This window comes from Hippichthys cyanospilos, chromosome 8, assembly GCF_059441005.1.
Source record: "Hippichthys cyanospilos isolate Australia breed blue-spotted pipefish chromosome 8, RoL_Hcya_1.0, whole genome shotgun sequence".
Classification (NCBI taxonomy): Eukaryota; Metazoa; Chordata; class Actinopteri; order Syngnathiformes; family Syngnathidae; genus Hippichthys; species Hippichthys cyanospilos.
This window is the reverse complement of record NC_142376.1, coordinates 4,784,991-4,800,907: the sequence shown is the minus strand read 5'-3', so window position 1 is coordinate 4,800,907 and position 15,917 is coordinate 4,784,991. Positions and strand designations below refer to the sequence as shown.

Below are 15,917 nucleotides of genomic sequence, written 5' to 3'. Positions count from 1 at the left end.
AACCGCGAATTGGGGGGGGGGGGGGGGGGATCACTGTAGCAGTATTGCAGTGGTTCATGTTTTCTCAAATTTTCAAAGAATGACTTTTCATACTTGATAAATTACTTTCTAATGTTAATCCCTGGTTACACTGGGAAGCTAACATTGGAGCACACTTAAGCGAGGACATAAGTATTCAATTTAATTTTGTCTTTATTGAATCGGAAACTGGACAGCACTGTCATAATTTCAATTTAAAAACACAGGGGACGAGTTATTCTCGGCGCTAGCTTGCTCTGAGTCAATATTGACACTCGTTTGGAGGCTAACTGCAACTCCAGAATCACCAATAATTTGCGAAGGAATATTTTTACGACTCTTATGGTAATTGTCACACACTCACGGGTAAATATGTTCATCACCATATTAAAGGATGACATTTCATACTTTGAGTTCCTTGTTAATAGGACACTAATTCACATTCTTCATGAAAAACTTACCAAAGGAGCAACAGCTCATTTTGTAGCAGAGCTCGAGGATTTCAAGATGACACTTGCCGTGACCAAAAAAAAAAACAAAAAAAAAACTCAGCAAGCTAATAGGATGACACTTCACCTTAAATGAGCGCTCATTTGAGTTCCTCAGAAGAAACCATGGGGACTTAATCCAATCATACAGGGAGCAAGAAGAGAGTATGAAAAATACTTGAATGTCCACGGACAAACTCTTCATCGCTCAGAAATGATATCTGAACCATGAGACAATATATTAGCCAAAATAAAAATGAGGAGAATGCTTATTGTGCGCCATTATCAAATCGAGTGTAAACAAGTGTTCATACTTGATGCATCATTAAAAGCAGCTGTTCCTATGGTAACATATGTAAACAATAGCCTTTGTTGCGACGATGAATTGAATTAAATGATGATGATTGAATTCAAATTTTTGAAATGTTTTTTTTTGTACCTTATGGCTATTAAACCTGAAATAATTTCCCATGTATTGTTTATTTAGTGTCATTGTTGCTTGTTTGGTTTTTGTTCATGTGGTTATTGTTGTGTTTATCTTCAATAATTCACTCATTATGGCAAAACTCAAATAAAACAATAAGGATATCCAGATCACGTGATTGGAAATTGAGTCTGATCAAAACATTTTCAAGGGAGAAAGATCGGTTTGGAAGATTTTCAATTTTTATTACATTTTTTTGAGGGCTAGCAAACTTAAAATATATACAAAAAAATAAAAAAATATTTATATGTACTATATGTTGACAGTAGAAGTAAACACAGAGTGAGAATAGTCTACTTGGCTTCAACAACATCGCCTTAAAAAATATACAGTACATTTTTTGTAAACGATCAAAAATGAATAAATATGACATTTTTGGATGCTCGTATTCTGTCCTTAATATCTCAATCGGCAGAACCTCAAAATCAGGAGACTCGGGACTCAGATCGGCTGCAAAAAAAATGCGATGGACTTTCCTCCAAAATATTGTAGAAAGATCTATATTTTATCTAAATTATAGATAAAATGATCTCCAACTAACTTCCACACCAAAGCGCCAATGATTCATTCAAGACTCCCGTGATGAAATTTTAGTGACCTACATTACAAAGAGGAAGCTGTTTCTTCGAATCAACCGTGGAGAAATGCAAAGCACTTGGCCAATTTAAAAATCTTAACAGATTGTGTTTGACTGTATCACAGCTCAATAAAACGGGCTTGCGGCATAACGGAACCCTGAATGAATTTGAAGCAACGTTAGCGAAGGAATTGCGATTCATTTTTAGAAGCGGTAATAAAATCAAAGATATCAGTTTGGGTAGAACAACAGAGTAAGAAATGATTAGCGCTAATTTCGCCATTCCACTCGCAACGGCAACTTGTTTCCCGGGAGAGCCGCCTAATGGCAGCGTATCTCCAAAAGGGCAAAAAATATCCCCCTCTCGTTATATATAGTCACAAAAGAAGTTCTCATGAATAACTGGATTGTTGAAAAGACCCCAACCCATTAAAGGATGGATCAGTGAAGCAATTGAAATGATTAGGCTGCGGAAGGTTGCCTCTGGAATGAAAAATAATGAGATTGGCCACACTGGAACATGAGCGCCGCTGAAAAAGTGCTTAATACCACCATAATACTAATTTATGTGATCCTTTTTTTGTAACATTTTGGAATTAATTCTTGAAACCAGTCATTCCCTACCGCTGTGTTGTGGCACATTTTTGTGCTGTGTGCGATCATCAGGAGCGCTGAGGGGAAAAGATCCAATTTAACTCAGTTGAAAGCCAAAGTGATTATTTAGTTCATTCAAAATTTTAAGTGCAGTATTTGACCCAAAGGTTACAAAAGGGGGTCGAGGATTGACCCCTGAGGTGCTCCACACCTCACGGCGATTTGCGCGGATTGGAAATTACTCCTTTACTCCAAGTAGAATCTGAACCAAAACAGGATTATTTAATGACGAATTTCCAAACTATTCCCTTGTAGGTCTATATTATGATCAACTGTACTGAGATCCAGTAAGTTGAGTGTCAACATGTTTCCTGCCTCATCAAATCATTGAATATTTTTCCATGACAAAACTACTGATAGTAGAGACTTGATCATTTGAATGTTTTTTCCAAGAAGTGTGTCAAAAGACTAGAATTTTTACAGGACATTCCGAGATGCTCAGGTAGGAGGAATTTGATGTCATGACACAAATTAGCTTTATATCATTACTTAGTGTTAGCGCAACGGTAGAGAACAAAAAATGAACAAAAATTGTAAAAATGTGATAACAAAAGTAACTACGCTGTATATATTTATGAAATTTAAATAGGGATATTTACTATGTCATAATTACAGTATTATCATTTTAAGTCTTGCATTATGGGAGTCCAGGCTAAGCCAATCATCAAAGTCGTTTAAAGCCTTGAAAATGTCATAACTTGGCCGTGAGCGCCACTTGGTGGTTTTGGGGGTGTCGCCACAAAAATTTCTATTGTGTCCTGTTTGCAAGTTGCCGTTGAAAGGATTCATGCAAAAATCAGGGAAATGCATGATAAAACATCAAGTTTTTAATGTCCAAATTTTCCAAATTTGAATGGCAGTAAATGAGCCTGACATGGGCTAAATGTAAACCTATAGGGTTTATGACAAAGCTCAGCCCTATAGGGCTCGACCTCCCATTTACAAGCATTGGCATGTTGAAATTTGTTATGTTTTGACAATACGCAATATTTTAGCCTACTAGTGTTTTTGTTTTCAGTTTCGAAGCATTCCTACCTAGTTTGTACTGGACCTTTTTTCATATTTTTGTTTGGTTGTGTTGCTTTGAGAGTTTCGTCATATGTCTGTTAAAGGTTGGCAAACGCTGCTCTCAACTGCATGAATTTTTCAAGGCTGAAAATTGCATCAACAACACAGTCGGTCAAGCGGAGAAGAAAAACCCAATCAGTTCAGTTCACGCAGAGCTGGAAGTCAAATATTATTCCACGTGTTATTTAATCAAAAAAGAAAGAGATTTAATAATAAGCAGCCACTTTTTTTTTTTTTTTTTAAACCTGCAACTGAGGTGGACATGCACAGCAGTCAGGCTGGTGCGTTTTTTTTTTTTTTTTAACCAGGTGAGTGTCAATTAAAATCCCCATCACCCTTTTCCATAATGGAATCCTGATGAACCTCCATTGAGACCCTAATTATCATGACTGACTTTTAAAAATAAAAAAATAAATACATCGCCGCGGTCCTACCGCACGTGAAATAACATCAAGACATCACAATGGATTTGTCATTTCCTCCCCAAATTTTTGAAGCGGCGTTCCCCGGTGACCATCAAAGCAAAACGCGTCAGTCTTACGTGGCTTTGAGCTTTTCCCCAAAATGCGGCGGTAACTCTTTTAAAGACTGCTTCGCTTAAGTTGCCAGGCAACCATGACGGTGCAAAGGCTTTGTGTGTGCGCACTTGTCTTTCTGCAATCCCAAGCATTTGCTATTTTCATACCGCTTTATCGGCACGCGAAGAGATGGGGGATCGAGAGCGGCACGGGGGGGAAATCCTTATCGTTGTTGCGTGAACGGAGTGATAATTATGCCACGGCGCCGGTAGTAGTGGTAACCAAAGGTGCTTCTTCTAATTAGCTTCACAAATTGTGTCCTTTTCACACGTATGACACACAGTTCCACTCTAGTGCCTCCGCTGATTGCGTCTTTCAGGTTTGGAACAGATTAGGACCCTACAGAAGCCGCGCAAAAAAAAAGGAGATATTCAATGTTTGAGGAAACACAGTGTTGTCATTAAATTTTATTAAATGTGTGTACAATATGAATTACGCGGGAAAATGTACTCATGTTTATTCATCGGAAAGAGCGGCCATTTTGCTAACTGCTGTCAACTGACGTACATTAAGAAATGTGTACCATGTTAAGTTTATATAATAAACGCTAACATTCTTTTTACGTTTCAGACTACCGTATTTTCCGCACTATAAGGCGCACCGAAAAGCCGGAGTTTTTTTTTAAAAAAGCTGATGGTGAGTCTTATAATCAGGTGCGCCTTATATATGGATCAATATTGAGATTCGTAGATGGGGAATGAAGTGATTAAGTAAGCTTTACCTGTTTCTTTTGTGTGTTTACAGTTGAACAAGGTTGCTCATATTGACATTGCGTTTTTATGCTTTTGAGAGTTTAGAGGTATTATTTGAGTTATTATTGTCATTACTTTGAGTGTTACTATATTGTGATTGAAAAAGTTTTCAAATATGTCATTAATTGAGGGTGTGCCTTATAATCCGGTGCGCCTTATATATGCATACGTTTTAAAATATGTCATTAATTGAGGGTGCGCCTTATAATCCGGTGGGCCTTTTAGTGCGGAAAATACGGTAATTGGACTAACCCTTGTGCAGTATTGTCACCATTTCGGGTCATTTTCCTCCACGTCATTCTGGTGTTATTTTAGGTAGAGTGATAACTAAGTGGTCGTGCCATTTTGAACAGGATCTGGGTGAAATTTCAGCTCCCAAGTGTCTTCTTTCAATTCTTACTCTTTGATGTCAAGTTTGAAAATATGTCTTTAATTGGGGGTGCGCCTTATAAAATACTACGTATCTGGAAAAATAAGCAGAGGTTGCTTATTTTTCTTTGTTGAAATATGTATGCTTTGTTATGGAAAAAAGGGCGTAGGCTAGCTTCAATTTGTTCCCATGCCTATTCGGATTGAGGCTGATTACGGCATGCACACATGCACCTTACAAATCCTGCGCAGTGCAGGAAAGCTGCTAAATACATCATATTTTGCACTACAGGGATATTTTGCACTATGATCTTCATATGTATAGTTTCTTCCACTCCATCATATGCTCAGAATGTAAGTCCATTCATTTATTAGTGGCTCATTATTACTGCCCTTATTGTCCTATTACTGTTTTATTGTTTTTGATTGACAAATACAAAAACGGGCAAAAACACACTTCCCGTCACTCCTTGGTTTGCCTGTTTTGGTTTCTCGTCATTTTGTCATTTTTATCCTTCATTTTATTCTATGTTTTGCCCTTACTCATTTGTCCTATCAGATTTTTATATCCTTGAGCTATTGTGTCTATTTTTACGATGTTCTTATTGTTTAGTACAGCACTTTGGTCAGCTGCGGCTGTTTTAAAGTTCTCAACGAATAAAGTTGGATTGGATTTGTCGACAAAATGGACTTCCGGAGAGCGGTGAATACAATTACGAATATAATGGTGGAAAAAAACGTTTCTCGCTATTTGTGGCCAAAACACACATCGGTATGCGATAGACGGACGGAACGCCCGCCTCTTCCAGTGAGAGACGAATGACGACTGAAAAACGTTTTTCTTGAGGGTAAAACGGGTATCCGTCAATGAAGGACCCGAAGCCCCCCCAGGAAAGTCCCAAACACGACAACAAGTTAACATCCAAGCATCCTCTCCCTCCCGTGAATTATGATTACGAGAAACTAAGACGTTTACGCAGCGAATGATGAGCGCTTAAAGCCATTACCGATAAATTTCCACGTCTGCTTTTCAGGCCCGTAGGCTGAAGTGCAAGGTGCCAGATGTGATAAGGTGCGGGATGAAGCCAAAAAGAATGATCCCATGACAAAATATAACGATGAAAAGAAGTGCCGCCAGACGCCCGGGATTTTGAATTCCCAGATGTTGTTTGAACTTGTATAAAGACGCGCACAAAAATGTCTACCAGCTGCTTGAGGGTCGCCGTATAACAAGGTATTTAGCTCTGCTTTTAGCACAAGCGCTTAGCAGGTAAACACTGACACACATTGTTATTCAACCCTTATGTTTACAGAGAGAATCTACGCTGCTTTGTTTGGTGCAAAAATTTAAATTCCCTGCTGTGATGTTTACATGTATGCTTGGACATACAGAGCCAAAAACAGCCACATAAAAAAAATAATAAATAATAATAAAAAAACAATATCCGGAGACTTTTAAAATGAATAGTCAAAATTAAAGGGACAATGTGAAATATTTAGACTGTTTTTTTAATAAAAAGGCATAAATTCGATGATTTTAAATTTCAAAAACATGTAAATAAATGTTTTCTGAATGACCAACAGTGTGTTTTAAATATAATCGTAGGTCTAGTTATCATTTAAATCAGTGTTCCCCAACCTTACCAACGCCTTAGATTTATATTGCGGACCACATCATCCTTCTCTCTATGTATGTAATATCAACAGTGGCCAGAGATGGCGCCAAAAAACAGAGATCAAGCACAAACTTGAACTGTTAAACTAAATCATCTACAAAACATTTTTTCGCGGCCCAGTAGCAGTTGATCCACGGACACTGGGGGTGCTGCAATTACCGTAATGCCCCTAAAGCTCACAAAAGTGCATAAGGGAAATTACACAGTATCCCTTCAAACAAAACACATCCTCCCAATTTTTTAAAAAAGATTTTAACGAACATTTTTTTTTTAAAAAGTAGCCAAAAATCTTGATAACAGTTTCAAAAAACTAAAATTCTGAATATTTGAACCATTTTAAATTAAAAATGATACCCAAACGATTCATCAATTATCAACAATAATTATCCATTAATTTGATAATCGATAACTTGTTACCTCAAGATTCAAACGTTTTTATTGTCATATGTATAGTAACACTAAACAAAAAAAAACTGTAATAGTAATAATAATAATAATAGTAATAATAATAAATAAGGGCGGTGGAGTATAATGTGTTCAGAACTTATTCTAGTAACCATTGCACCATGAGTTCAGACTCAAAAATGAAAATATTTGACTTAGTATGGGAAAGTAATTAATGGAATGGGTATGCCATCTGCAGAGAGATACGTTATTTTATTTTAGCATTTGGTATTTTGACAGTTCAATTTCTCAGTATGAATAATTTTCGAGTATTCCTCATACTATCGTCATTCTTGCAGTGATCCAAGCACAATCGAAGTTGAGAAAGATGTGCTTGAAGTGGCCTCGGAAGCAAACGAACCCCAGTCAAAGCTCTGTGACTTAATTATTTATTTTTCATCTTAGAGAAATCAATAACCAGAATCGTCAGGCAAGAAAAGAAAACATTGCTAAGAAATCAATTTAGTGGAACCCTACTGTCCAAAAGAACTGATTTTTGATTACATGTCCTGGAACTTTTCTGACAGCTTGTGGCGACTCCCCGAGCCTAATGTATAGTTTTATACATCCATAAATATCCCCTCACTTTTCAAGCTAAGACACTTAAATTGTAGCAGTCTGTCAGATTGCTACCTTTGCTGTGTCAAAGAAAAAAAAAAAAAAAGTATTTTCCACACTATAAGGCGCACCAGATTATAAGGCGCACCCTCAATTAATGACATAATTTATAATGTTTTCCATATATAAGGCACACCGGATTATAAGATGCACCATTGGCTTTTTTTTTTTTTTTTAAATTCAGGCTTTTAGGTGCGCCTTATAGTGTGGAAAATACGGTACGTGTCCTGGAACTTTTCTGACAGCTTGTGGCGACTCCCCGAGCCTAATGTATATTTTTATACATCCATAAATCATCCCCTCACATTTCAAGCTAAGACACTTAAATTGTAGCAGTCTGTCAGATTGCTACCTTTGCTGTGTCAAAGAAAAAAATAATAATTGGGACGCTGTCAAATCCAGAAGGTTTCCCCAAATCCCCGAAACACTCGGAGCCGAATAAGAAAGTGCTCCGAGCATCAACGGCAGTATTGAATATGGACACCCGGCATAGAAACTGTCAATGTACAATGAGCACTCAGGCTCTCCACTCTCTCTTTCCCCGCCTGCTCTGCCTACTCACTTAGCCCGGCTAGTAAAACGCGCAGGAGGGCAAGCCGCCAGCCAGCCAGCTCTCCAAAAGACAACATGCATAATTCAGGATCAACGATATAACCGCAGACACCTTTCTCCGTGGAACGTATTTGTTTTGCTCTCGCGGTGCCACGTAAATCCAAAAAACTAATACGACTCTTTTCGCCTTCGAACTTTTTAAGGGTGAGTAACTAAAACTTAAACACAAAGAGATGCTGTAAATCAGTTCTTTGTGCTTGCGGGGCGGAGAAAAAAAGGATTAGAGATTTGAATCATTTGAGCGGTTATAAAATGTGCCCGTTTATCCATTTTCTATATCGTTTGCATTCACTCATGGGTCAACTAAGGCTTCGCATCACGCTTTAGTGCTGCTGTTTTCGTTAGCAACTGAGTTCAAATGGGGTCGACAGTTAACTCAAACGCCAATGTCTATTACCTGAAATGGAAAAAAAAAAAGCTATTTGGCATTTATTGTATATCTGTGGATGGGGCGAATAGTAGAATCGCAAAAATAAGTTTAGCACCGTTGATGTCACACACACTCATAATCTAAGCGGCATGTCATACGTGTCATCATTTTGTCAAATTTTTATTGCATACGTATTCACATAAACGTTTATTTCACATAAACGTCATAAATTTTGCTGCAGACAATATTATTATTGACAAAACTTTGACTGTGCTACACCACAATGTCTTTTTTCACACTATTGCGCCACTGTGTTTACTGTAACAAAATAAAGACTTAAGGTGACAATATGTAATATTTACACCGTTATTAATTTTGAAAACCCACTATAATTTCAATAAGGTGTCTTGTAGGAATGCCCGTCTCCTTCATGAAACACACACGCGCGGGATATGTTGATGCAAAGGAAAAGGAGGAGAAAGCAGAGCAGCACTGGAGCATTGTAAATATCTTACCTGGATTTATTTTGTAATAAATTGTAATTTCAAGTATAACTGATTGTTGTCATGTTTGGTCAACAACAGGCTTCACTTGAATTACACTTCAAAGCGCCGCTAATATAACCGCGGCTCTCCGTGAAACTACAGCCAAAGCGATGTGATGGGAAGGGATAACAGTACAGTTACTGTATAGAGTTTAATAATGTGCATTGCGTATAATGTGTATACTGTATTATACATATCATTATAACTTTTTTTCGCTGATAAAAAATGAGCAAGGTTTTCTCTCTGGCGATTCCTTCTCGTAGCTGTTTATGCAAACATGTCTGCCTGTTTACAATCGTCTCTTTACTTAGTTTCAACTTGCCACGGAAGCTCATTAATCCGCCTTTTTTTTTTCTGCGAGCCATTCGCCCCAAAAAAAATTCCCCGGCTGCAGCAATTGAACCCGTGGTGTTCACTTTGCAAATGTTTGGCCCGTGTCCAGTCTTGCACTGTATTTATGCCATCCAAACAAATCCTTAAATCTCTTTTCCCAACGCTCTGGATTAGAGAGCGCCAGTTCACGTGTTAGTTTTCGCACTGTTAGCTGCAACATGGAGTACAGGTGTAATTTGGGTTTGGGGTCGATTTGCATATGTGCTCGCATTTGATTACCTTTAATGGGGACCGCGAGGCAGATTCCGGCTGTTTTATTGTCAATACAGTACTCTATTACTTATCGTCATTAGCCACCTGTCCCGGCTGTTTTTTTGGCTCTTGTTGCTATAGAAACGCTTTTCTCTTGCGCTCTGTCTTTCAAACGGGTTCCATGCGGGCAAACAAAATAATAATACAACAAAAGTTCATTATGGCGCGCCTCATCAAAGCCGGCGATCCCTCGCGGCTCGTGTGATCCCTCGCCACGATTCACGCAAACCATCGGGGCAAACCGGGAGGATGCCAGAGAAAAAAGATCACGCTTTCCTCAGGAGGGTTTGGTCGAGAATTATTCAAAAGGTTAGGCGCAACAGGTGGAAGTGCTAGCATATTTTTCATCAAAATGCGCTTCCAAAATATATGGTCGTTTGTTTACACCGCAAAATCCGGTTGATTCTCGTGAGACCAGAGGCACATTATTTTTTAGAACAATCGCAATGATTTTTTTTTTTTTAAATAAAACACCAAATGTGATTTTTGGTGAATTTTTTTGTGAATTTTTAAATTCCCCAAAAATACCCAGAGTAACAAAAGTTTGCCAAGTTTTTACTTTTTTGTTTTTTTTTGGAGGAGGAGAAAAACATGTCAAGAAAATAAGCAAGATAAAACTGCAGTCAGTTAAATGAAATTCGACAAAATAAAGTTTTACTTGGCTTTTTCGTTTTTCTTTTTTTTGTTCCCATGTTTTGGTTTGTTTCTTTTGTTAAAATGAAAACATGAACTCATTATTTTTGTCGAGTCCAACATAGAAGTGAAAATATCAAGACAAATACCAAAGTATATCTGCAATGAAGTGAAGGTCATAAATGAAAATGCACAAAAAAAAAAGAGTTTAAATTGGATTTTTATTTTATTTATTTTTTTTTTGCTTTTGTTCCTTTATTAAGTTTGTTTATTTCGCTAACAAAATAAAATCAATATCTTTTTAACTGGTCCTACTTAAAAGGAGGATAAATCGCAAGAAAATAAGCAAAGTAAACCTGTAATAATGTTATGGTCATCATAAAAAATAAATTATTGTTATTAAATTACATTATAAAATATTAAAAATTATTTATATATATATATATATATATATATATATATATATATATATATATATATATATATATATATATATATATATATATATATATATATATATATATATATAAAATCCAAAAGAAAATAATTTATTTTTTGTTGTTTTTATTCTTATTTTCTTTTGTTAGAATAAAAATATTGAAATACATAAATTGAGTTTTTGTCTGCTTTGACCCACAAGGAGGAAAAATATCTTGAAAATAGTACAGCAAATGTGTAATAAACACATGGTCATGAATCAAACTCCACAAAAAACGTTTAAATTTGTTTGTTTTTTTTGTTCCCATTACTTTAGTTTGTTTCTTTTGTTAAAAAAGAAACACAGTTTTGACTGGCCCCAGTTAAAAGAAAAAAAAGGTCAGCAAACAATGAAGTAAACCTGCATTAGAAAAACACAATTTGTTCACCATTTCCTCGTGACGCCGTGCATGACACACATCCTCTCACCGCCCAGGAGCAAAACACTAACCCAAGCGAGTGACACTTCATTTGCGACGACAATGATGTACAACACGGCGCTGACAACATTAGACGTCGCGCGACAGATGACCCAGTAGTCGACGCCGATTACGTACTGTTTACCCTGTGGCCTAATACTTTTTTTTTCTCCACGCAAACGAAGGTGAGCTGACATGCATATATATATATATATATATATATATATATATATATATATATATATATATATATATATATATATATATATATATATATATATATATATATATATATATATATTTATATATATTTATATATACACAGTATATATATATATATATATATATATATATATATATATATATATATATATATATATATATATATATATATATACATACATATACAGTATATATATACATATATATTAAATATATCCATACATATACAGTATATATATATACATATATATTATATATATATATATATATATATATACATATATATATTATATATATATATATATATATATATATATATATATATATATATATATATATATATATATATATATATATACATATCCATATAGTATATACATATATTATATACATGTACATATATATATATATATATATATATATATATATATATATATATATATATATATATATATATATATATATATATATATATATATATATATATATATATACCTCTTATATATATACCTTGTATATATACCTCTCCTACCAAGCAAACAAAAATAAAGTAAAAGATAAGCGAGTGAAACCCATAAATCTACATAAACGTACTCAAAGGATCCCATAAAAAAAAGTAATATTGCAGCCCAGTTGACACATTTTCAATACGCTTCAAATCACAAAGTCCCTCCACAATCAAGCCTTGTGCAGATGTGTCTTTTTTTTTTTCTTTCACATCATTGTGTATGTCGCCATTCATCATATCTAGTGGGACACCTTTGGCTCATTGGTGATCGCAATAGTGACGAGACAACCTCAAGGATGTTCATCTCATAACAGCCATGAGCAACTCTCATTACCATAGCAGTCTGAAAAAAAAAAAAAACTGCATTTTTTTGTTTTCCAGCTCGCCATCTCCATCCGTATTGTTTCCACCATCACGATGCTCGCCATAAGCGAATGTGTTTTGTAATTATAGTCAAAGATATAATCCCTGATTTGCTTGAAGCGTCTCATCAGCGGTGGACATTTTTTGCATTTTATCTGCATGATGACACATTAGATGGCTTGCGCCGCCGTCTGCGTGTTGCAGATAAGCCCATGATGTAAATGTTGCGACGTGATGACAATGGAGTACACATCAAGGATCCAAGAAGTCAATGTTTACAGTCGTATTTGGGCATTTGTCCGCTTGTGTTTTTCATATACTTGCCTTTAAAAATGTCCTTATGTATATCCTCACAAGATCCAGGTCTTAGGCTTACGTTTTTTTCACGTTACAATGTGGAAGACTACGTTTTTCGTCCCCTTTTTACGGCATTTTTCCAACTTTACAGCATCAACAACTGTCATGACCTATGGCTGTGTTTATGTTTTTTTGCCTCCCTCTTCAGGAGTTTTTAGATAATTGCTCTTATTTTCTGTTGGCGTCAAACTGCCTGCGCTGCAACGCGTCACTAAGATGCTGGTCTGCTATTGGTCGGCGTCACGGTGTCACTAAGATGCTAACGCTTGATCTCGTGTGAGTGCTTACAATATCGTATTTATTGTGCATTTTAGTGTTTAATTCAAACTTGAATTGGTTAGCCATGGGTCCCAAGATTCCTAGTGATGTGAAAGGTAGAAGTAAGAAGATGATTAGTATGGAAACGAAGCTGGACATAATCAAGAAATACAGTGCGGTACGAAGAAGGCTAGGCTAGGCTAGGCTACGCTTGCTAGGAATTATGGCTGTAAATAGCTCAAGTCAACGTCACTCAAAGGTAAATGAAATTTCATGCCATCCTTTGGATAAAATCCTTGGATCTTTACATCGTAGATATTTCACATCAAAGGGAAAGCATTGAAAGAAGACACTAGGGAGCTGAAATTTCACCCGGAGGTTGGCAACATGTCAAAGTTCAACATGGAAGGACCACTTAGTTATCACATTACCTCTCTCGGCTAAAATACTGTGAGAATGATGTGGAAGAAAATGTCCCCAAAATGATCAAAATACAGCAAAATGTCTCTTTTGTTTAACCTTTGCTAAACCTTTGTTCAACAAAAGAAAAAACGATAGGAAAATTTGTGTTGGCAGATTATGCTTCTTGGCCAAATATCTTACAATTGGAAAGTGTTTAATGTTCTTTGAATGGGGCCATATTTGTATGGAACATTAATTTTGGGAACAGCTCAATATCACCATAAAGTGCCTTGGCTGTCCTCATCAGAATCACTCAGTCATCACGAATATTTTGCAGGATATTTCAAACTCTGAGGTCTTATTATGAAAGGACAAACACCTGGACAGCACATAAATTAGTCTCTTAAATTGTTCTACTTCTATTTTATTTGGATGAAACTGGAATCGGCAATATGATAATATCCTCCTGATATCCAGCGCATTCGTGTCCACTGTCGTGGACGTTTTTTTTTTGGACTATATCTTTTGTAGAACTGTGAAAATTAATCAATTAATCATCAAGTAATCAATGATCAAATCAATCAACAATTCATTTAATTATGGATCGTTATTTGGAACTATTGTTTTGCTTATAATTGTCCAAATCTTCTTACTTCATTTCTCAGTACTCATTATCTAATTATATTTCTTCTGACATTTACAATAACAAGCGGGTATCCGAGGCAAGAAAAAATGCCTCGTTACGTTTCATTTTTAAATCGAGGCACTCAAAAATCCTCAAGGACTCATTTCAGCCAAATGTCAAGTAGCTTTCATACAACAAACACACATTTTCTCACTTTTGCTAATTTTAGCCTTATCACATGCATTAAACACATTTTAACATGTGAAAACACATTTTATGAAATTATCCTTTGTGCCTTTTCTCACTGCCGTGCTCGCCCAAAAAAAAAAAACTGTCAAAATGCGCATGCCTCAAGCTGTATCTTGATCACTCCCGGTTTTACTGTAAACGTGACAAATCAAGCTAAAGATAACTGAACACTGCATATTTTCAGTCCTCAAATGTTCAAACGCTTTCATTTCATTTTTAGACTACCGAATTTTCCGCACCTAAAAGTCTTCAGTTTTCTCCAAAGCCGCCGTTGGCTTTAAAATCCGCCACGGCTGTAACTTCTATTCTATGTGCCTTATAATGCGGTGCGCCCAACTTATGAAGACAGTTTTAAAACAGGCCATTCATTGAAAGTGGACGTTATAATATAAAAATATGGTAAATGAAGACTGCATAAGAAGAAAACAACCCAAGACAGGGAATCGATCAATTGAAACGTTTGAAGAAATCGTTATAAAACTCGTACTAGGATGCTAACAAGGACCATGCATGACTTTTTGCCCTCGACTACATCTCGAATCATACGTAATACCAAAAACCACCGAGCCATTCCATCACCTGCATGCTAAAAGAAAAGTTTCCAGCGACGCTAATAGAAATGCAATAAACTTCGTCCGATATGAGCGATTCCCATCCCTAACGGAATCCTGTTTAGAAATCAAATTGGCTTTGCCCTTCACAAAATGTTTGAAAACTCGCCCCCAATGACTCAGGAGATTAGATGAAGAACAAAAGCAGCATTTAACATTCCCGCCGTCATCACAATACGCGTCGTCTGCCGGCTCCCCGTACTTGCCTGACAAGCGGGGACGTCGGAAATAAAGATCGGCGCGGGTATTTAAAATATAAATAAAATGAAATACCCGAGTTTGATTCACTTTTCCAATAGATCCGCTCAAAGTGGCGCCAGGACAAATCAAACCTCCAGGAAATGTGGGTGGGATGGAAAGATCAATATCGGCATTCTCCAAAGTATGTCATTGACCTTTCGGTGTAATATCATTTCACAAGACGCCGGCTTATTGCCTCTTGCTTTCCGCGCACATTCTTGAAACTTGTGAGCAAAGACTTTCCACCAGGCCACGTCGTAAATCGAAGACGGCGCCGAAAAACGTAAACGGGCAAAATTTTAGTAAACTATTGGTGATCCTGGGACGCGGCCGTCATCGCCAAGCCCACCTGGCCCCGCCTCTTAAAGGGACGTGCATGCACATTTTAATTTATAATCAACAAAAAGGAAGAAAACGACAAAAACTTGCAAAAAAAAGTGAAAATGAGTCTTTTTTACAAAAGTCTTTGACAACCTGCATTTTACGTTGACAAAACTAAAACTGTGAATACAGTGAAAGTGCTTGGAATAAATCACCCTCATTCAAAATGTCCTTCATTTTTATTTTTGACAGTTTCTTTCATTTTAAATGTATTATAATTCTCAGCAGGTTTCAAGACCACCCTAGTTTTCTTTCAATGTTTTTATTTCATGCT

At 36.3% G+C, this 15,917-nt stretch overlaps 1 protein-coding gene across 2 annotated transcripts in view; it reads right to left on the bottom strand.

Moving 5' to 3' along the window:
- The window catches only part of LOC148419905 (cGMP-dependent protein kinase 1), a 122,428-nt gene that overhangs the window by 87,003 nt on the left and 19,508 nt on the right, over positions 1-15,917 (bottom strand). The gene's annotated exons all lie outside the window — the stretch shown is intronic.